This window comes from Megascapheus bottae, chromosome 10 (assembly GCF_031878675.1).
Source record: "Megascapheus bottae isolate mThoBot1 chromosome 10, mThoBot2.hap1, whole genome shotgun sequence".
Classification (NCBI taxonomy): Eukaryota; Metazoa; Chordata; class Mammalia; order Rodentia; family Geomyidae; genus Megascapheus; species Megascapheus bottae.
In genome coordinates this window covers 44093986-44117265 of record NC_143518.1, presented here as the reverse complement: position 1 = coordinate 44117265, position 23280 = coordinate 44093986, and the positions used below count along the sequence as shown (strand labels likewise).

General features: G+C 41.2%; 1 protein-coding gene across 3 annotated transcripts in view; it reads right to left on the bottom strand.

Moving 5' to 3' along the window:
- Dusp10 (dual specificity phosphatase 10) overlaps positions 1-23280 on the bottom strand; it is a 39801-nt gene that overhangs the window by 5881 nt on the left and 10640 nt on the right. The gene's annotated exons all lie outside the window — the stretch shown is intronic.

The following is a 23280-nucleotide window of genomic DNA, read 5'->3' as shown; positions in this document are numbered from 1 at the left end:
GTGGTGTATGCATACACTTCTTTCTTTTCCAAAATAAAAACCTGAAGCCTATTTAGAGACCAGGACCAGCTTCACAATGTACTGCATGGCATGCTTTGGAAATACGCTCCTTAGAACAAACTAGGGCATTTTGTTTCCCCCCCTGAGGAACAAGTGCCATGCATCAGGCCATTTCATTAGCTGGGAATACTTGGGAAAGATGAGCTAGGGTTGTATGGAGTAGGAAACCCTTAGGATCTCCATGTAGATTCTGGCATGTGGAACTTGACTTCCAGTAGAATGAAATCTAAGGACAGCTCTGTCGTGGGCACTTGGTATTTAGAAGGATGTGGGTATGTTCATCCACTAAGACCTCTAATGGGACCCTGAATACACTCAGAACCCAAAGCCCTGTACTGTCTCCCAAATTTATGGGTCAGAAACGTTAAAATGTTTATCTGTTGATTCATTTTCAAAACCTAAGCATCCCCCCAGATAAGGACTGTCTCCTTTATGGGAATGAATCTTAGGAAAATAATGTAACCAAAAACCGTCAGTTACATATATGAAGCTGTTCAATACAGGATTATCTAATGGAAAAATGTCAAGCAAATAATAGAAATAAAAAAGGGAAAGAATAATTTTATTCCATGGAGTACTATGTGGACATTTGAAAGAGTTGTGGAAAGTAGAATGAAAACCAAATGTTTCTATTTAACATTAAATGAAAAATAAATTTAATAAAACTTAAATGTTTAAGTTAGAAAACTTGTGAATTTATGAAATTTATTGTTTCTTTTTTTTAACATTTGTTACTCCCATGTGGATGTACAGGTTCTGATGAATTTCAGCTTCTATGGGAAAAGGCTATGAAATCTGGGATGATATTCTTGCCAGTAAATGAGCTCTACCTCTAATCAAACTACACTATATACACTCAGGCCTTCTCTTTGTAATGGTGGAGGCACTGTAACATGCCTATTAGCTGAAAGCCACCACAACATCTGCTCCTACAAAGATACCTCACATTTGTTGGCTATCCCAAGAGATAAGGGAGACAACACAGTGTGGGAACAGGGTATGGTGCTAGTCAAAGACCAGGAAGTCAACCTGACCATGAGCTTCTCAACCTAATGTATGTCCTTCTCCATCTCAAGGCTCATCTTTGGCAGCCACCACAGGAAGCCCCACAGACTTGAACAAGGAGTTTTCATGACTTGTTCACACCCAATAGACATAGCACAGTGGGGCAGAGCGGATAACCTAAAACTTCTCATGTTAAGGAGCCACAGTCAATTCAAAAGGTCAATGCTGTGATCATTTTTCTCATTTAAAAAAAAATTAAGTTAATGCAAATCCTGTACCATTTGAAAAGAAAAACAAAAGGTAAAATTTCTCATTTCTGAGCTCTGTCCTGTTTTATTTATATCATAAAACCATGGTGACCAGAGAAAATTTGTAAAGAAATGAAAAGAAGAAAAGAAGAGAAAAAAGGAAGAAAAGAGGAGGAGGAGGAAGAGGAGGAGGAGGAGGAGGAGGAGGAACACCAAAAAAACTTCACCAGTGAATACTTTGAAGACATCAAAGTAAAAAAACTAGGCATTGCCACAAACATAAGCTCCACAAAAGCACTAAAGGAATTATTTTAAAATATGTTCAGCCTTCCTTTCACAAAAGCCCCATAAACGGTCACACACTGATTCAGTGATAGGAATCTAATTCATTCTTTTCTTAAGAAAATCCATTGTGACTTTTTTTTCCCCTGTAAGTTGAGAGGAGAAAATGACAAACTCAAAATAAGACTCTAAAAGAGGGCAACAGGCAGGTTTTCTTTTCTTACTTAGGGACTGCAATCTGTAATTTATCTTAAAAGCCTGGGGTTGTTCTTTTTTTTTTTTAAGCAAAAAGTATACCAAGAAAACCACACACACACACACACACACACACACACACACACCCCATCACAGAGCTTTTTAAAATTCTGTCTCCACACCTCCTTTCCCAATGACGTCAGCTAGAGGCTCCCCACCTGCCCAGTTGCCATAGCAGTTACACAAAGACACACAATGACATCAGTTGGCATGATATCAGCTCTTTGAGTGCAAACAATACAAGAAGAACTACTTTGTTTAAGGCCTTTGGTGCAACTGTGTTCTGGGGAGTCAATGACGTAATGCTAACAGGTGGCATGGGCCTTCCATTTGCCTAATGGGGGAAAAAAATCCCATGAGGGGTAGGGGGGAGGGAGTGGAGAGAATCTGAGACAGACACAGAATGCTTCAAATCACAGGGTGTGTGCTTATGTGCAGAATTATGTGTATACTGTGTGTGAGCCATGTGGGAAGCTCTGCTTATATGATATTTGGAAGAGGGCAGATAGAAAAGGCGATGTTATCATTCCAACATATTAGCTCAATGAGGAAATTCTCACGGAGGGCAGGAAGAAACAATGGCGGGTTCTACTTCCAGTTTCTCATCAATGTGGATGTCACTTAAGGGTAGTGTGCCTCTCCATGCTGCAGTGGCAAGGTGGTAAACAGGGTTTAGAGCAAAATGAAGCAGCAGCAAGTCATAGTGGTGAGGTTTTGTATGTGTTGTTGGTTTTTAAGAAAACTCTTCAGGAAGAATGTTTTTGCTGTCCTGGTTGGGGTGGGGGGTAGGGGTTGAACTGGCAGCAAGAAGGAAGGGAGAAGAGCAGAGCTATTTTGGCTGCTTCTTACACTTGCCCACCCTACCTTATCAAATACCACTACAGTACTCCACACTGATGGCTTAATGAAAAGCTTTAGGTTTGTTATTAATTATTATAAGAACATGGCACACAGTGTGGTTAAATGTGTTTAGTGATACGGTTAATGTTCTAATGATGGCTAAAAGCAAACAGACTTTCTGCCTTGTAGGATATGAGACTTGATGCAAACTTTTTCCTTGTTAAGCCTCAGCTTACCCATCTACAAGGTGGGCACAGGATCGATCACACAGGATTCTGGAAGAGGAGTTTCTTATAAATCATTTGATATAGTACCACATTACTCCAATATCACCACCATTGTCCTTGCCTCCAATTAACTTAGGCATACACATATGCCCTACTACAGGTAGGACAGGGATCCAGAGCAGGAGCAGTGACCCTACCCTGCCAAACCCAAGCTGTGAGATCTGGGCAGCCTTCCCACCTCTTCCTCTCTCCATTTCCCCATACAGAAAGCAAGGAAAATAGCAGGACCTACCACAAAGTACTTCTGTAAGGAAGAAGCTGGTTAGAAGTAGTGGTGTGGCTCAAGGGATAGAATGGTACCCTTGATCTGAAAAACTCAGGGACAATGCCCAAGCCCAGAGTTCAAGTCCCACAACTGACAAAAAAAGAATCCCACAGGAATAAGCTGGTTCATATCATAAAGTATGCTAAAGTAATACCTTGCACATTGAAAGCACTTTTTCAATATTTCAGAAAATTAAAGACCTAAGATACTGCTAATTAAAACTAATTAAAATCCGTGTTTCAGCCTGTATACTTTAAAACTGTTTATTATCAAAATGAAACTAAGGACCCACTTAGTTGAACAGTTTTTAAAGTTTAAATAAGACAATTCTGTCACAAAGGAATCAACAGTCCCCTATCCTTCCTATACAAATACATCTGATCTCATTTTATTTGGCTTGGCTTTTCCAACAAAGACTTGGAATGCCTAGGTTTGCTAGAGGAAGGCTGAAATTTTCAAGTAGAACTGCTCTTTCTCCTTCTTTCTTTCCTCTCCTTAATCCTGACCAAACTGGCCCAGCTTCCCAAGCACATCAAAAGCTTACAGTTTGTCAAAGCAAACATTTTTGATAACATAAATATTTTTGAGCAACAGACTGGGGATGAGGGCCAACATTTTCAAACTCTATTTCAGAACTAATAAGTGTGGCTCAGCACATTGATTCTGAATGACCATAAGGAAGAATATCCAGCCTCCACGAAAGAAGAGGAAGTTATGTACACCGCTTTGCCAACTAGTTCTAACAGGTCAGACCAGTGACAGTAAAAGGAAGCAATGAAGTTCAGCTTTGGTGGGAAACTTTCTGCAGAGGCATTTCAGCTCCCTTGTGTTCCAGGCCTACAGGAGGCTCAAACACAGAATCTATGTGGTGACCCAGAAGCCATGTTTTGGTCGGGAAGGAAGCTAAAGAACCCACATCTACATGCAGAATCTATAAACAGGAGATTTCCATATTCTAAAGGTGGACCACAGTTTTAGGCTACATTAGGAAATAAGCATTTCCCAGAGAGTAAAGAAAAAAATGTTCCCTGAAAGTCAGGGAACAGAATTAATGCTCAAGTATTCTGAACAAGCAAGCATATTGATCACTCATTCACTGCTTTGTTTTTCCTAATGGATTACCCATCTTTTAAAGTAAAAGACTGGAGACAGCCTGAATTAAAATCCTGGTTCCTGGTTGGGAGCATGGACTAGTGCCTAGTATGCGCAAAGCCCTGGGTTCCAGTCCTCAGTACCACATACCCAGAAAAAGCTGTAAGTGGTACTGTGGCTCAAGTGGTAGAGTGCTAGCCTTGAGAATGCCCCAGGACAGTGCTCAGCCCAAGTTCAAGCCCCAAGACTGGCCAAAAAAAAAAAAAAATCCTGGCTAGCTACCAGCTATCTTACCACTGACTAGCTATTTAACATCTCTATACCACAGTTTTTTACATCAGTAGTTTAGATATAATACTCTTTGTTTCATAGTGGTATTACTATGGACACAAGACAACATGTCACATATTATAAATAGGAGAATTATTGGTATAAAATGGGTATCATTTGTGGATACTAAAAGTCCTACATTCACAAGGATCCTGGTATGAGCCCCTCCCCACCGCCCCCCCCCCAAAAGGGTGATTTAGCTGCTATCAGGTTTCTAAGGCTGAAACCATCAGAGGAGATCAGAGTAACTCTATAATTCTCAGAGAAGAATATTAATACTATTAGAGGAATAATATTTGGATTCTCAGCTAGATAAATAAAAATTATTTCTATTTTTTTGTTTCCTAAGAAGTTGATTTCGAGAGTTTTATGGGACCAATGATTTCAAGTCCAGTCCTAGGAAGTGTCAAATTCTCATGTGATCCTGTTCCTTGGGACGTTTTTCTCTTTTACAAGGAGGAAGGAAAGCTACAAAAGGAGAGTGTGAGATTCCCCACAAGATTCAAGATATGGAAGAAAAGGATAAAGAAACATTTCTATTAGTGGGGTAAGAGAGGAATTTAGAGTACCAAATTGTTTGTTGGTGGGAACTATCAGTCAGAGTAGAATATTACTATACATGGGCCCTCAGATTGCCAAGCTCAGCCAGTGTGGACTGGCTCATCTCTGAAATGTCCAATGTGTGAAAAGATAAAAGTGAGAAAGTACCACAAGCTTAAAATATGTTTGAAAACAATCTCAGAATTCAACACGGTACATTATTCCATCTTCTGGGAAGATAGTTGCCCTGAGTTTTTCCTGTCTAGCCTCGCTAGTAGGAGAAACAAGTTATTTAGAGTCTTTAAAATGTTAACCCTTGAAGGCATTGAGGAGAGAGTTTTGCCTTGGACTATAGTTGCAGGTCTGCAACACACTGTGCCTTTCTGAAAGTGAATCTTCTGGGCTAGCTTTAGCTTCTTTTACCTATAGAAAAGGGATAATCGTACTCCTCAGGTGTATTGTGAGATTTAATGAGATGGTGGACAAGGCACCTATCCTGGTGTGTTCAGTCTCTGGAGCTATCCAGTTGCCTAACGGACGAGGGCTGGAGATGGTTAGCTGAGAGGGAGCGCTATCACAGACCAGAACAATCAAAGTGGGCTGGAAGGATGATGCAGATGGTTCAGAAAAGTGGACAGCAAGAAGCCTTCTACCAGATTCTAGTGCCTAACAATAGCACATGATGGGGGGATGGCCCAGCAGAGGCCAGGAATTAGCATTCTTCAGTCCTGCTCCTGGAAAGGTTGTAGACTCCACAAATGCAGGAAGAAAAAGGAGCTGGGCCACTTGATTGGTGGCCTCTTGTGGAAACTTTATTAGTTATGTTTCCATTTTTTAGTAGAATTGGGATACTGGGGGAACAAAACACCACAGATGGCAAAGAGCAAAAAGTGCATTCCTGGTACATTTTCTTAAAGAGTATGTATACATATGTATACATACATATATACCCATGTGTGTACACATGTATACATGTTTGTATACATGAATAGACGGATACACATATGCAAGCATGTATGTACATGCGTATATATTAGAAGGAATTCTAGAAGCTCAAATATCATCTACATGAAATAGTATGGAAAAGTTATATGTTATATATATATAAATCTGAATATCTCAGACTATTGAAGAAACAAGTCTAGAAAAATTTTACAAATAAAATGCAAATATGACATATAGTTATATAAAAATAACTTTCCTCTACTTCTAGTTCATTAGTAAGTTGAGTTGCTCAACGTTTTTCTTTCAGCATGAAGGTATATGTATGCACATTAGACTTGTTCTACAACTAAAACTCTTGCTGGATGAGAATTAGTTTTGTAAAATGTATTTTGCTGTCTGTGCATGCTGACCTTTCATAGAATCTACATTCTAGGAGACTGGGATTCATTTATTCAAGTCCCTTTGTGCATAGACTCTCACCATCTGTCCAAGGAAAACAGATGACTTGCTGGTATGGTAAATACCAACAAGAGCTCTAGAAAAAGGTGTTGAGCCAACAATCTGGGCAACCACTGTCTGGGGATGATTTATAAAAACTACAGGAAGCTGTCTCTGACATCTATGTTAGGGACAGATTATCGTTTAAACATACCCCTCATAAAATTGCTCTTCTCTTATTAGACTAAAGATCACTCTTCATACTTAATATTGTTCAAAGTATAAAAAGAAATGTTCTGCAAAATGTATATCAGCATTTGCTTGAAGTTTAAACTCAAAATTTTTCTGTAGGATAAAGCTGAATATAGAGTATGGATATAGGAAAGAAGATGTAGCTTGTATAGTCCTGCCTGCTAGTGCCAATTTCTCATTTTGTATTTACTATTTTCATTCTCCTCAGACTATAAACTCTGTCACAACAATTAGTTATATCATAAAATCTAGCATTCTAGAAATCAGCTAATAAGCTAACTAGGAATACACTTAGTAAAAAAAAAAAACCTTTTACTCCCTCTCAATCTTTCTATAAAGTAGCAGTGTGTTTCTTATAAACATTTGGCTATATTTGCTTTTGTAACTATCTCAATCAACAGCTGGAAAATCTCTTGTAATTTCTCCCATGTATTGCTCCTCTTAATAGAATCTTTGCAAGACCCTCAATACTGACCTCCAAATAGAGAAAGATCTATGGCAGAAAGATCCAATGTCTTGAGAATAATTTACAAAATTGGAAAATAAAGCTATAATTGAAAACCTTTCTAGACGCTTGTCAGAACATAAAAGATTCCTTCTGCCCTCCACCCCACAGCCAGCACACCCTCATCGCTCAGAACTTGCCTCTGGCTTTTCTGACTCCTTTCCCTTAGAACTGGTGCCCAAGAAAATGGCTGAGGATTAAATCTCAGCTCTGCTAAAGAGGCCTGGGCCTCAAAAGAAAGATAGCCTCTAACCAGGACTCCCAGAAAAGAGGGTGCACTTTGAATACCCCTTCCTAGGGGGTCTACTTGAAGGATTTCTATGTAATCAGTTTGGGGGAACCACACATTTAATTTGTGAGCATTTAAATAACACAGACAGATGGTGGGAGAAGACTCTACACTAGTATGCAAATACAGCCTGCTCCTTTAAGTCCGTTACCTCACTTATTTACATTAGAACAGAAAGCTCTGCCAACAGCAACAGCTGAAGATAGTCAAGTCATCTTCCACAAAGCCAACAATTAAAGGGCTTTGTGTTACTTTAATGAGCAGGTGACTTATGTGAGCAGGATTCAAACTAAAATCTCTGAGTTTCCAGAAGTCAATGTGACTCTTCGGTAAGAACAGCTCAGGCTCCTTCCCAGGGGAACTGGGAAGGAACTACATTCTCCCCCAGTTCCCTCACTCAACTCTGCCTCATTTACTCCCCAGTTCTCTCACTCTACTTTGCTTCATTTTCCCCTCCCCTTTGCTCTCCTCTTCTCTCCACCTCTTCCTCCCATAAGCCCACCAGAAGACAGGGAGAAAGAGAGAGATGCTAATCTGAAATGTATCTCTATTACTCCACAGAATACTTGCTTATGAGACCTATTTTTGTAAAGTGGTGGATTCCTGGGATGGGAAGAATCTTGAAAACACACACACACACACACACACACACACACACACACACACAAATTGCTGAAGGCCCAAGTTGTGGTATTAGGTACCCTCTATGTCCCCCCTTCCCAGTCTTGCCTCAAACAGATTTTACAAAGAACTTTGTGAAGATGAAGACCTTGCCAGAGAGGCCCAAGGTCTGCTGCTCTCCCTTGGTCGGAGAAGAGGGGTCAGGGAAGGGGGCCTTGGCAGGTGCACCTGTTGTTCCTTCCATCCTTTACCCCAGTTCCCAGAGGCCCAGGCTGTGGCATCTCATTCTAACCAAGAGTTCACCCACCTCCAACTTGAGCACTGTACCCACGGACAACACATTTAGTCCAAGCACTCGTTTTTGCCTTTTGGAAAAATCTTTTCAGATTCAACAAGGAAGCTGCTTACTGTTTCATGTGCCTATGAAAACAAGCTGGGTTTGTGAAGAGTGAGGGCTTAGAGTGCAATGGAAGAGCTGCCGACTCTGGTTTCTCTGATCTTCTGTGTCTCCATTTTCCCTAGTTAGATCTGTCTAGACATCTCTGTTTCTGAGAAGAAAGGCATACCTCAAACAGACCCTCTGGTGATACCACAGTATGTTCTAGTGTGGCTATGGTTTGAGGGTGTCCCCCCAATTTTTACACTAGAAACTTGGTCCTCAGTCTGGTGATACTGAGTGGCAGTAGACCCTGAAAGAGATGAGGCTCAATCAGATGACTGGGGACATTGCTTTTGGAAGGAATGGATGTAGTTCTCCAATTAGTATGCACAGATGTAGGCTCTGCATTTCTGAGTTCCTGTCTTGCCATGTGGCTTTTGCACCAGCTCTCACCAATGTAATGTCATCCATCCACCATGAGGTCTTCTCTAGGAGCCCAATGGATGGAGCTATCTAATTCTGCTTGGGTCAAGGGATTTGAAAACCATGAAATAAATAAACCTCTTTTCCTTTGCAAAGTATCCAGCCTCAGATATTTTGTTTTAGCAACTGAGACAGACAAATGCACTGATTGAGCAGATTAATGCATTGATACTTCTAAATTCACTTGTCAGGACAGCTTACATTTTAGAAATATAAATTAGAATACCTGCTTTTTCAAGAATTACACTGTGGCCTACTCAACAACAAAGCTCCTGGGAGCCAACCCAACTTTGTACCATCGATTAAAGGTAAGCCAGAAATGGACAAAAGCCAGCCTGTGGTGCTGTCCCAAAGACCAATATACCCAGAAGCGGTAAGCCTATTCAACTTTCCGGAACCTTAATTCCATGACCCGGAAACAAGCACAGGAGTTAACCTCTTTCCCAAAGACTCATTCCTCCTCAAATCCCCATTATGGATAGCTCAAGCCTTCCTACAGCATCCTTCTGGTCCCAAGAGTACCTATCCTAGCTGGAAATGTTCTATGTGTTTGGAAGGCTACTCCACACCATAACAAATCTCCACCTCTGGGCCCACTGAAATGCTGCTCAATACTGGTGAATCAAAGAGGGGAAGGGGGAAAAAATGTCCACTAGCTCATCTGGAAGACTGAGAAGGAGAATGTGAAGAGGAGGAGGATGCTTGTAAAATACAAAGCTAATCAGATTCTCTGCATTACTGTTTAATTCTCTAAAGAGAGGAAAAACCTTGTTTGGTTTTCAGAACAGAAGTTTAAATAATCCAGCATTGCTAAACAAACAAACAGAGGAAAGCCCAGTCCAAGCTATTCATTAAACCAGCCCACAGTACAAAAGGAAAATTGTTGCTTCACAATCCACACCCTTCTCCCCCACCCCAACACATCCCAGGATGGACATTTATCTTAGATCCAAATTAAAAACGTCAGAACTTCACAGCAAAAATGTTTCCCAATGGGTTCTAAGTAAAGTCCAATTAAATAAATCTCTAGAAATGTCAAGAGGGAGCCTCGGGGACAGCATTCTTCTACTGTGAAACATTCCCACTGAAAATTAGATTCACAAAGGTCATTGAAGAATTATCTGTGCTAAGAAAAGCAAGCCACAAGGCAAGGTAACACAGGTGAAGCTTGGGTTGGGTTCTTGTTACCCATGCCTTGAGGTGCAGCCAAACATGCTGTGTGCATCCTAGTTTGCTTTGCAATCCCCATGCCCAGCAAGCTGCTTTTGGGACCTTGTATTTGAGTCCCACATGGAAATCAGATCCCTGTCCCATACAAAGTTCAGAAAGCAGTAGGGAAAGTAATCAATGACAGTATCAAAATCGAGAATCTCTGAACCGAGATTTCACTTGTTCACAAAAAGCATAGCTTTTTCACTTTACAAAAAGCATAGCTACGACTTCCTCCAGCGGAATTCTATATTTGGGCAAGAAAACCAACCAGACTGAACAGAACTGATCAACAGCCAGAAAGAGAAGACACAAGCTACCCCTGAAGCCACCTCAGACCCCCCAAGGAAACTAAATACAAGGTTGTATATAATTGAAAAAGCTGTATGTCCTAGCCACTGGCCGCTCATCTTCATAATACTCTTTATAATAAGGATAGTAAAAGCAAGGAACGCCTGTCCCCAAGTTCTGTGACTGTGCTAGAAAACTAATCAAAGCCAAGGAATGAGTTGTGAGAACTTTGATTTGTAGCCAGTTGGTCCAAGGCACAGAAAAACAAGAAATCTACAACTAGCATCCAAAATGAGGACACTTTTGTGGGATGGAGCCTTTTGTCTGTGAAATAGAACACTATCTCCAGGTAGGTGGTATCAGAATTGAGTTAAATGTTAGGGCATTCACTTAGTATCAGCTGGAGAATGAACAGGGAGCCTCCTCAAGAAGCATTCTATATGGAGAGAGTATAGTAATTTTCTAACAAAATACCAGAGGCTGAGTATTTAAAAAGTTTCCAATTTGGGAGGCTGAAAGTCCAGAAGCCATGAACAGCAGATCTGGTGGTGAGAGTCATCCTGGCTATGTCACATCATGGCAGGTGGCAGCACAATTAAGGGACACAGAAGAGGGGAATAGGAGACAACAGAGGAAGAGGCCAGACGTATGAAACTCAGGATCCTATGAGCCCATCTTTGGTCCTTCTAAGGGCAAAAGTGACTTCAGCTGACCTCCCATGATGCTCTCAATCTGAAAAGTCACCACTTCCCAACAGCACCACAGTGAGGAATGAATCCTCAGGAAGACCATCCACCCACACCTTCACCACTGTACCTTACCCCTATCAGGTGAGGTAGTAGGAAAATGACTGAGACCTGCAGGAGTGATCCAGAACTCAGACCCAGAACCGATACACTCTACTCAGAGATTCATCAGAACTCAAAATCAGTAGTCTTCCCAGAGGTTCATTTCTGACAATTCCAGCTCCTCTCCCTTCTCTGAAGGCTTGGCATCTCCCTACCTTCAGAGTGTTGGCCACTCATGAATGTGGATCCCAACAATGCAGAGGTATTGTTTATCTTAAGAAAACAGCATAACTGCTCACTTTGGTGGAGTAGTGCTCCCCTCTGTGACTTTCTGGTAGAGTCTTAGGAAGTTTGCTTAATTGTTTCTATCTCCATTTCCTCAAGTGTAGAATGGAGCTGACAACAGTACTAAGCAGGGTCACTGCAGGAATTAAATGAGCTACTACGAAGTAGTTATTCATAGCGATTGTAAGTATTCACTGCTTAGCATCTGATTTGTACAGCAAGTGCTCATTAAATATTTTTAGATTAGATAAACATTAGAATCAGATGGAAAGGGCCATTAATTATGTGTTGTTCAGCATTCTGTGAGAGAGTTGGGAGATTAAAAATAGTGCTCAAAGATAAATCTAATTGGAGAAAAATGAAGGGATGAGGAACATTAGAACAAATTCAGCAGAAAGACTGGCGGGAGAACTGTTTCAGGCACACAGTGAGCCTGCCCTGAACGGGGCCATCTGGCTGTGACTCATGCAAGCAGGTGCAGAAAGGACCAGGTGAAGTCATGGCGAGGACTGAGAAATCCTGCCACTCTCCAGACTGGGAAAGGAGGGCTGAGGAAGGAGCGAGTACAAGAGTGCCAGGCCTTAAATGAGACAAATGGGCACCCTTTGGGGAAGGCTGAGAGCCAAGATAAGTCACCCTCAGTATCATCTAACCCTTTCCCTCTACCCAATCTCACCTCTTTGGACAGTCTATATATGAGTGATGGATAGCAGAAAGAGGTAGGAAGCGGTTGTAACAGTCAGATGCTCAGAAGAGGACATAAGGCCTATAGAATGCAGATGAGAAGGAAAGAGCTCTGGGTTCAGTTCTACATGCAGTCACAAAGTTCTTGCTGTGAGCTGGGGACCCAGAGCGTCATGATGAAAAAGGTCTGGCTTGGCCCTATGAGAAAGGTGGGCCCTCCCACTTAAACCGAGTCAGCAGTAACTGAAGACACAAAACAGGAAAGAGTTTCACCACCCCTGCAGCCCTTGCTGCTCCTGCCTTCTTTTGAAGGGTACAACACTGCATCTGAAACCAAGCATTCTGGGTTCTTCTTATCCTCCTTCTTAACTACATTCCTGACGACAAGTTACTTGAGATCATCTTAAAACACAATGATTGCATCGTAAGAAGTTGCTTCTTTTCTCAAAAAGTTGCTTCTTTTCTCAAAAAGTTCAGTTTCAACCTTAGATGTCTCAGTGCTACAGGATATTTTGCTCTTAGAATGTTGAAAGGAAGCATAAGATCCTCACAAAGGGAAGCTGAGGTTCTGATGAATCTGTTTCACCTCTTTTAGCATCTGGTCCAAACACTGTCACCGTGGCTGTGTATGAGAGGGGGATCTGTCTGGTTGCGCTGTCTCCATCTTAAACCTGACTGTCCATGATGCGCAAGCCTGGCATGGTGGCAGATGACACCGTGCCCAAGGTTGACCCACATAAGTTGGAACAACGAAGCCATCATGGGTTATGCTCTCTTCTACAACTTGGAAGCTCTGAGTTATTCTTACTTTCCACGGATGAAGAAAACTTTCCTCAAAGCAAATACAGAGTTTGCATTTATCTTTTCTGCCTTCCAGGGTAGCCTCATATTACATTCATAAAGGGTCAACTTTCTAGGACTGGTGACCCTATGCAGGCTTTGTAGGACAAGGGCTTGGCCTGATCCTAAGTTCAAAGATAATGGGTAGCAGGACCATGACAAGAGGCAGTATCTATTTTGGACAAGGAAGAGAGAAAAAAAAAAAGTAGAAATTTTTTTTAAAAGATAGGAATGTAGCTAAAAAATAAAACATAAAACAAAAAATCCAAACTAAAGCACCCAGAAAAAAGGCAATATTTTATCTGAACAGCATATTTTATGAAATGTGTAGCACTCCAACAAAAAACATGTTTTGTTTCCTCATAAATGCAACTAAACAACAAAAACAAGACCTATAATACCAGTGCCTTGCATTGGTTTCCTGCAAGGGACTCAGTCTCAACACTGATATTTAGAAATCCCTGGTGTCCAAAAGGAGCTTGACAGCAAGTACATGCACATGAAAGCAAGCAAGCATGTATGGGTAGGTACACGTGCACGCGCGCACGCGTGTGCACACACACCCACAGGATGCTATCTCAGCAGTGAAATAGCAGAAGCACTAAGGTCTGCTGCGTCCAGGTTGAGCCAGTGGCCAAAAGACTGGATCATTTTTAGAGTACAACTGGCCATTGGCACTAAGGGTATAGTGAGATAAGTAAGCTAAGGTACCACGGGCCACTGTGCTCTCTCAACACCTAGACCTACAACAGACAGCCTGGAGAAAGACAGTCTCTTCTCACAATACCACAATGCAACCTGACACTAACTTGATTCAGCAGAGACTCCTCTACCCTTTAAACCATGGTCCCCAAGAATCCTGTCTTTCTTTCTCCACACTATTGGCAAGCCCAGGGCTCCTCAGCTCACTCATACTTCTAACTGGGTCTCTCAGGTTCATGAATTCACTAGGATAATGTGCAGAAAAGACTATAGTTTTATTCGAATGCTGTAAGTCAGAACCATCCTAAGGATGAGATAAAAGAGGAAGAAGTTTGGAGAAGAACCTGAGCAGGACACCTTATTGAACTGTAGTCACGGATAGCCATGAGGAGCTCAACTGAGCTTTGGCAGCTAGTTTGATTAGGGTTTCATTACTTAAGACAGTCATTTTCCCGTGGTTAGACTGCATTAATATAAAGCCTCAAACCTATCATCACATGGTTGGTCTTTCTGCTAACCAACTCTTATGCCCCCCTCCATCTCATTAGCATAAACTCAGGTGCAATCCAAAGAGCTCTGATGTTCTGGAAATTCCAAAGGACTAGACTGTCCCAGGAACTGAGGAGAAAAAGATGACAGTCTCTACTCTGCAACAATTCCTCCGTGTCAAAGGATGTAGGCCTCAGATTCATATAGTCTGATTGGTTTTTCTGCTATGTGACTTTGGGTACCTTACTTAACCTCTCTCACACCCTTAATTTCTTCACAAACAAAGGTGGGGCTAACAATCCTGTCATTACAATGACAGCGATCTGCAACAAGTGGAAGGAAATCCTTGCTACCAGAAAGGCCTGAGATCTGAGGCTCACAACTTGAAGCTCACCCAGAGATAGTAAAATCCATGATTTTTTTTGGTGGGGGGGGGGGGCAGTCTTGGGGCTTGAACTCAGGGCCTACACATTGTCCTTGGATGCTTTTTGCTCAAGGCTAGCGCTCTGCTTCTTGAGCCACAGCACCATTTCTGGCTTTTTCTGTGTATGTGGTACCGAGGAATTGAACCCAGGGCTTCGTGCATGCTGGGCGAGCACTTTACCACTAGGCTATGCTCCCTGCCCCAAATCCACGATGTTTATCTCCAATTAACTAGCAAGAGGAAGGAGAGGTGTGGGTTGAGTGGTACCATGCTAGAACAACAAAAGAAAAAGCCTACTCAAGAGGCTGGGATCTGAGAATCATGGTTCAAAGCCAGCCCGTGCACAAAAGCCTGTGAGACTCATCTCTAATTAACCACCAGAAAATCTAAATTGGCGCTGTGGCTCAAGTGGTAAGAGTAATAGCCTTGAGCTGAAGAGCTCAGGGACAGTACCCAGGCCCAAAGTTCAAATTCCAATGGCCTCCCCCCCCCCCCCCAAAAAAAAAGGCTAAGGGACAGCACCCAGGTCCTGATTTCAAGCCCTAGTACTGAAACCAACTTTTTTTTTTTTTTTTCCTGATGAGTCATCAGGCTTGAACTCTGGGCCAGGGCTCTTGGACCTTGAGCTCTTCAGCTCAAGGCTACCACCCTACCCCTGAACCACAGCTCCACTTCTCATTTTCTTGTGATTAATTGGAGATAAGATTCTCTCTGTCTTTAGTGTCTGAGCTGGCTTTGAACCTCAATCCTCAAATCTCAGTCTCCTATGTAGCTAGGATTACAGATATGAGCCACCATGGCCCACTTAAAACCAATTTTTTTTATGTTGTTCTTTAAGTCTTTTGAAATCCAGTATGTATTTGACATGTATAGCGTACCTCAGCTTGAACTAGCTTCATCTCAAGCCTGCAACAGTCTACATGTATCTTGTGTCTGCCATACTAAACAGCACAGTCAGAGCAAAGACTACTGTACTTATCCTCATTAACATGGAGTGTCTCAATTATCATAATCATCCACTCTGCAAATGTTAACTAAAATAAGTAGGCGTGTGTGTGTGTGTGTGTGTGTGTGTGTGTGTGTGTGTATGCACATTCACATGTGTAGAGGTTAAATGATCCATGACTAAAGTTTATGAAGCTATTAGCCATACTATATCAGGAAGAGAGAAATCAATTCCAGGGCATCAAGGAACCACGGCTTTTGTTGTTTGTTTACTTCCAGTCCTGAGGCTGGCACTGTCCCTGGGCTCATTTTGCTCAAGACTAGCCTTGTACCACTTGAGCCACAGCACTACTTCCAGCTTTTTCTGTGATTAACTGGAGATAAGAGTGGCTCATGGGCCAGGAGTTTGGCCTAGTGGTTAAAGTGCTTGCCTAGCATGCATGAAGACCCGGGTTCGATTCCTTGGTACCACATATATAGAAAAAAGCCGGAAGTGGTGCTGAGGCTCAAGTGGTAGAGCTCTAGCCTTGAGAAAGTCCAAGAACAGTGCTCAGGCCCTGAGCTCAAGCCCAGGAATGGCAAAGAAAAAAAAAAAAAAAGAGTGGCTCATGCCTGTAATCCTAGCTACTCTGGAGGCTGAGATCTGAGGATCACAATTCAAAGCTAGCCTGGGCATAAAAGTTGATGAGACTCTTATCTCCAATTAACCACCAAAAAACCAGAAGTGGTGCCAAAAAAAAAAAGTCTCATGGACTTTCCTGCCTGGGGTGGCTTAGAACCATGATCCTTAGATCTCAGCCTCATGAGTAGCTAGGAGTACAGGCTTCAGCCACTGGCATACAGCTAGGCATTGCTTTTTCAGGAAAAGAAACATTTCATTTCAATGCGGAGGGTTCCCTGAATATCCTAAGCATGGTCTAATAGTCCTCTAGCTACATGTTTTTTGGTTTTTGTGGGGTTTTTTTGGTCAGTTGTGGGGCTTAGACCCTGGGCCTGGGTGTTGTCCCTGAGCTCTTTAGCTCAAAGCTACCGCCTTACCCCTTGAGCCACAGTATCACTTCTGGTTTTCTAGTGGTTAATTGGAAATACGAGTCTCACTCTCCTTAGTACCCGGCTGGCTTTGAGCCTCAGGCTGGCTTTGAGCCTCGATCCTCAGATCTCAGCCTCCTGATTAGCCAGGATTACAGGTGTGTGCCACCACGCCCAACTTAGCCACGTTTTTTTTTTGTTGTTTTTTTTTTTTTTTAATACTAGCAAATTAAGTTGCTCAAGTCAAGGCTCCTGATGGACAAAACTATGTAGTCAACTGATGACAGAAATTCTGAATGGCTAGAGCAGGCAAGGACGCTAAGCTACAGAGGCATGCTGGGGCTCACTGGTTAGACAAGCATTCCTAGTACTCTCAGGCCATTTCCCAGAGCTACTGACCAGCCAGCCACGAGCCATTTGTCTCCAGGCAACCACAATATTCCAGTCTCTGGTAAATGGTTTGTGCAGCAAATCCACAAGACTGACATTAGTAGAAGATTGATTTCAGGATAATTGTCTGGACAGCTTTATAGTCTCTGATTTCCAGGTATCAAAGTCTTCTCAACTTTTTGTTTGTATTTAAAGAGGTAGACATTAATATGAAAAGTCTGTGTGTGTCATTAGTGCCATCCCAACCTTGGTGTCTGTGTGTGTGTGTATGTGAGAGAGGAGAGAGAGAGAAAAAGAGAGAGGAAAGAGAAAGAGTGCTGTGAACACCATCCTTGCAATTGTCAAGTCTTTTGATTATCTCTAGAATGAGCCGGGCTTCTTAGCTACTTACTGGTGAGAATGAAGAGAGTCATCTAATATGAGCAGACAAACACATTTTTACATGACAGGCAAAATTAATTATAATAAATTCAATCCAATTCACATTCTTTATTGAGAAAGACAAGCTAATTAACTGTCAAGGAATTATCTTCTGTTCAAAGGGCATTTTACCTTAATTTGTCCAAAAAAGAAAAAAAACTAATGGGAATTAATCTTGCCTTTCTGGTTAAATTCTTCCCGCCTAAAGTTTGCATGAGGATTTGAGAAGACTTTGATATGGCATTAAAATTCTAAGGTTTCAAAAAGACATCACGGGAAAACTACTATTTATGTTCTGAATCTAACTCTTTCTGCTTTTATTGTCCCTTTAAAGTAGTTTATCAACATTGTAAAGCAAGAGGTGACTCATATTTAGAGAACAAGCAATTTGGCCCTGCCAGATTTTTCATTTCCTTCCCAGGTTCTGGGTGCTCAATGCACTGCGTGTGGTGGCCTGCACACTTCCACACTGAACCTTACAAAGGAGTGCAAGACCAACCTAAATGGCTCAGAAGGCTGGTATAAGGACCTGAGGTCAAGGCGAAAGAACTCACTTAAAATTAAAGACATGGACAGGCATTTGGATAGGAATGCAAATGAAACAGTAAATCATGAGAATCAAAAAGCTTTATCCACATTAGCCAATTGGCCAGCATCCTTTCCTTTGAGGGGATGGGGTAGTTGGGGGAGATTTTCAAACAAAGCATTCCCTCAATAAATTTCTCATATTAAAAACTCTGAAAATGATTTCCATTTCCATGAATAGGCAAGTTGGCTAAATTGAATGTGGTAATAAAAGAGATTACAACATTAGAGGAAAAAAGTCTGTGCTGGCAATACCAGCAGCATAAAGTGAAAATGAAGCTCAGTTTCTATGCAAGAAACTGCAAGCATGCACATATATGGTAAGGAATCAAGAGAACATATAAAAATGAAAGTAGGTTGCTTGGGACAAAATTAGTATACTTACTAAGTTTTCTGGCTTATTCTATGTATATGGTACCGAGGAATTAAACCCAGGGCTTCGTGCATGCTAGGTGAGCACGTTTTCATTAGGCTGTGCTCCCTGCCCCATCCACTGGAGCCAGAGCACCACTTCCAGCTTTTTCTGTGATTAACTGGAGATAAGAGTGGCTCATGCCTGTAATCCTAGCTACTCTGGAGGCTGGGATCTAAGGATCACGGTTCAAAGCCAGCCTGGGCATAAAAGTAGATGAGACTCTTATCTCCCATTAGCCACCAAAAAAACACCAGAAATCATGCTATGGCTCAAGTGGTAGAGGGCTAGCCTTGAGATGAAGAGCTCAGGAACAACACCCAGGCTCAAGAGTTCAAGCCCCACAACCTACCAAAACAAAAACAAATTACTTAATGCCTAGAACCTTAGAACACATTTTCTTAGTGGTCAATAAATACAAGAACGATGTTTCCTTCTTTGCCGTGTATTAATATATTTACTCACTTTCCAGAGTGGGTAGTGGATGAGTGAGAAGAAAATCAGGCGTAAAGTTAGGTATAATGATAAGAAGGCACATGTGATGGGTGACTGTACATGATTCCATTCTAAAGACCTAAATGTCTTGTTCCTTCACTTGGGCTTTGTACCATTCATTCTCCAGTGAGTGGGGAGGATAATGTAACTTGTGTCTATGAAGAAAGAATAGCTACTAGATTATTTTCCTTTGAGAAAGTGAAACGTTAGATTTGTTCCACAAATTTCATTATCTCTCAGGTAAAATATGCACCCATTTTCACAAATTCTCTAAGCACTAAATAAAACAAAATGACAGCACAATGGCCAGTAAATAGAAAGGCATTCAGTAGTGGCATTCAATAGCTATTAAACTTTTTTTTTCTTCCAAATTATCTGGCAAAAAAATATTTTTAGCTTCAGAGATAATGAATTGATCAGGCCGAGTAGTTACATGTAATTAAATAATGCCTTGCTGAAGATTAAAATATCACTCCATGAAAACCATAAGACCTAGCATTTCAAAGCATGATTATGAAACTGTAGTATTTTGATACAAACAGAAATAGAAGAACTAAGAAAATTGTCTTCTATCCCTTGAAAAAAGGCCATCTTAGAAGTTGGTATCTTACTATTTGAAAATAGAAGAAAAGATAAAAGCAAAGACTCTGTAATGATTAAAGGTAATCAAATTGTTTTGAACCCTGGAGCTCCGAACTCAAGTCCAGGATTGAAAGTTGTGTTGTTATTTCTCTGGCAATACGCAGGGCCCACGATCCAAAGAATGTAAGGTTTATTTCTTCTATTGAAGAAATGGATAGTGATGATCATAGGATTTGTGGTAGTGATTGATTCCTTATTCAGGACACACAATGAAATCAGCTGAGCTCTTATTTTAAAAGGAAAAGTCACACTTCTCAAAGGCAGGAAAGGTCTAACACTAACCCCTGGACTGATTTGCTATTAGAAGTAGACAGCAGAAGTCCCAAAAGCCCTACTTTCACCGTAAGAAAAGAAAGCAAAACACTGTAGAAACACAAGAGTTGGACTTTGCTTTGGCTTTTGTGAAATTCAAATCTGAGAATAAAGGAGTATAAGCAAGCTCTAATCACAAATAAAACATGACATTTGGTTGGGTGCCAGTAGCTCACATCTGTAATCCTAGCTCCTCAGGGAGCTAAGATCTGAGGATTGCAGTTCAAACCCAGCCCGGGCAGAAAAGTCTCTGTGAGAGTTTATCACCAATGAAACACTCAAAAACCACTGATTGGGTAAATGCTTCTATCTTATGTGAAAGCACCAGGCTTGTCCAACTCTAGGCAAAGAAGGCTCAACCTCCCTTTTCTTTTAAGTCATATGAAATGTAGACCCTGCTTTTGGGGGGTGGGGGAGGAGGGTGTTAATTAAGATTTCCAACTTTTAATTCATAATAAAGGATATAGACATCCTCTGGAAATAAAAATGATGGGTTATCAATGAAAGCATCTGAAGAGCCAAGTACTTTATAATTTAAAAGTGATATCCACTTGAATATAAGGAAATTTTGAAATAAAATGCATACTCACTGTTTTCATCTCAATTTTTCTGAATTACTAAGTTTATATCTATGAATAGGAAGTATATGGTATATAATACATCATCAAGGAAAGCTTGCCAAAGAGACAGCTTCACCATTTCGGGGAAATAATATAGGCATTAATTCTAGCCTCATCCCCAGAGGGGACTCTGAAGAAAAAAGTTTAACCAGACCAATGCCTTGTTTCTGAAATATTTACCAGGCTTGTTTGCTCATGCCCTCTTTTCATAAGAAACATGCAGGAAAATGCACACAGGTCTTGCTCCTAACAGGAACATGTCCCAAATTAATAGAGCTCAAATGACAAATTTCTTTTCTGATGCTTTGAGGAGGCCTGTCATCCCTGAGCTGTGGAGGAGGGACACCTTACACATTTCCTTTTTCATTAGAAACCAGCCAATCTCCCCACCCACCCACCTCCCTCGGGTTGTAGGGCTTGAACTCTGGACCTGGGTACTGGGTGCTATCCCTGAGCTCTTCAGCTCAAGGCCACCACACTACTCTTGAGCCACCATTTCCTGTTTTCTAGTGGTTAACTGGAGATAAGAGTCTCGCAGACTTTAGTGTTGGGGCTGGTTTTGAACCAAGATCCTCAAATCTTAGCCTCCTGAGTAGCTGGGATTACAGGCATGAGCCACCAAGCCCAGCTCCAGGCAATCAATTCTTTTCAGATCAAGATACAGGGAAAATACTCTGTTGGACCATGCTATACTTAGAAAAGGCTAGGTTCTTTTCTTTCCTTTCCCTTTTTTTCATTCCCTCCCCCTTTCTTTCCTTTCTCTTCTTCATTTCTTTTTCTTCCTTTCTCTTGTTTTATCTTTCTTCCTTCCTTTTCTTCCTTCTTTCCTGTCTTTCTTTCTTTGAAAACATGAGTTGTCTTTGTGTTTGCTATTCTTAACCCACTGAGAAGTTATTTCCTTTCTCTCTCTCTCTCCCTCTCTCCCTCTTCCTCCCTCTCTCCCTTCCCCCCCTCTCTTCCTCCCTCCCTCTTCTCTCTCTTGTACCTGGTATATTGTATATACCTCAAATGCTGTATAATAAACATATATAAATAAACATATATTGTATATACATTGATTTATTTGAAATAGAGAAGGGAAGGGGAAAATCAAGATGATTGGGAGGGAATAGGTAGAGGGAAACTGGGAGAAAACCATGGGAATGGGGTATCAATCAATGTTCAAGAAGTATTGCACCTACTACCTGACGAACGTAACTGTAGCCCATCTATATATAACCCCGACAATAAAACACAATTGAAAAGAAAAAAAAGGAGAAATGAGAAAACAACAGTTCCTGAAGATGATTGAATATACTTTTACCTACCAGATTATCTAGCCATAAGTCACTAACAGCCTGAAATGACTGTGTACATTTCAATATGTGCCTTTTAGCTATTCCTTAGAGCATCTCTTGAAGGCGGGATTATTATTAATACTTGGTTGGTATTTGTAAACCATGAATGTTAGTTTCTAAAGTCTTTCGACTTACAGATCTTTTGGGCTCACAACTAAAATTTCACCATTGAAAATAAAAACAAGGCCGGGCATGGTAGCTCAAGCCTGTAATCCTAACTACTCAGGAGGCTGAGGTCTGAGGATCACGATTCAAAGCCAGTCCAGGCAATACAAAGCCGAGAGACTTATCTCCAATTAATCACTAGAAAATGGGAAATAGGGGTGTGGCTCAAAGGTAGGGTGGTAGTCTTGAGCTGAAGAGCTCAGGGACAGCACCCAGGCGAGAGTTCAAGCCCCATGACCCCAAAAAATAATTAAAAAAATAATAAATAAATAAATAAAAACAAGCAGAGCACTGGTGAATTACATCTGTAATCCTAGCCACTCAGGAGGTGGCTGAGATCTGAGGAGCCCAGTTCAGAGCCAGCTGGTTCAGAAGTCCATGAGACTCTTACCTCCAATTCATCAGCAAAAAGCTGGAAGTGGAGGCATGGTTCAAGTAGTGAGTTTTGAGCAAAACAGCTAAGAGTGAGAAGCCTTGAATTCAAATTCCAGAACTGATACAAACAACAAAGATAGGTAGTAGTGCTACAAATTATTGCTGAACTATCATTTTATATTTTGTTAGATGTTAAATTAGTAGATCACACACACACACACACACACACACACACACACACACGTCTGTCAACCTGGCAAACCTACTTTAGCACAAAGGACCAAAGCTCGAAAATTAATAATGCACGTGACCTTGGACAAGATGCAAACCTCTCTAGGCCTCATTTCCATAACTGCATAATGACAAGAATGGACTAGATTAACAGCTCTCAAATCTTTCTACACGTTAGTTTTTTAAAGCCTTGATGTGTCAGACCAATTTAGCCAGAATCTCTGAAGATAGGAATGCCAGCATGTGACATAATAACTATAGAATAAACCCTTACTTCCACTTCCCAAATTCCCTCCCACTAAAAAATCTGAAACTTTAGATTCAAAAGGCAAAATCTGGGGATTGGAATTTACAACCTTAATATATAGAATATTTCTTCCAGCATGGATTGAACTGCATCAACAGTGCAATATGATACATTTTCATGTCCAAACTGGTCCCTAGTGAAGGGGCTAAAGTATTGAGATTCTGGCCTCTGATAATACGAAATCCAT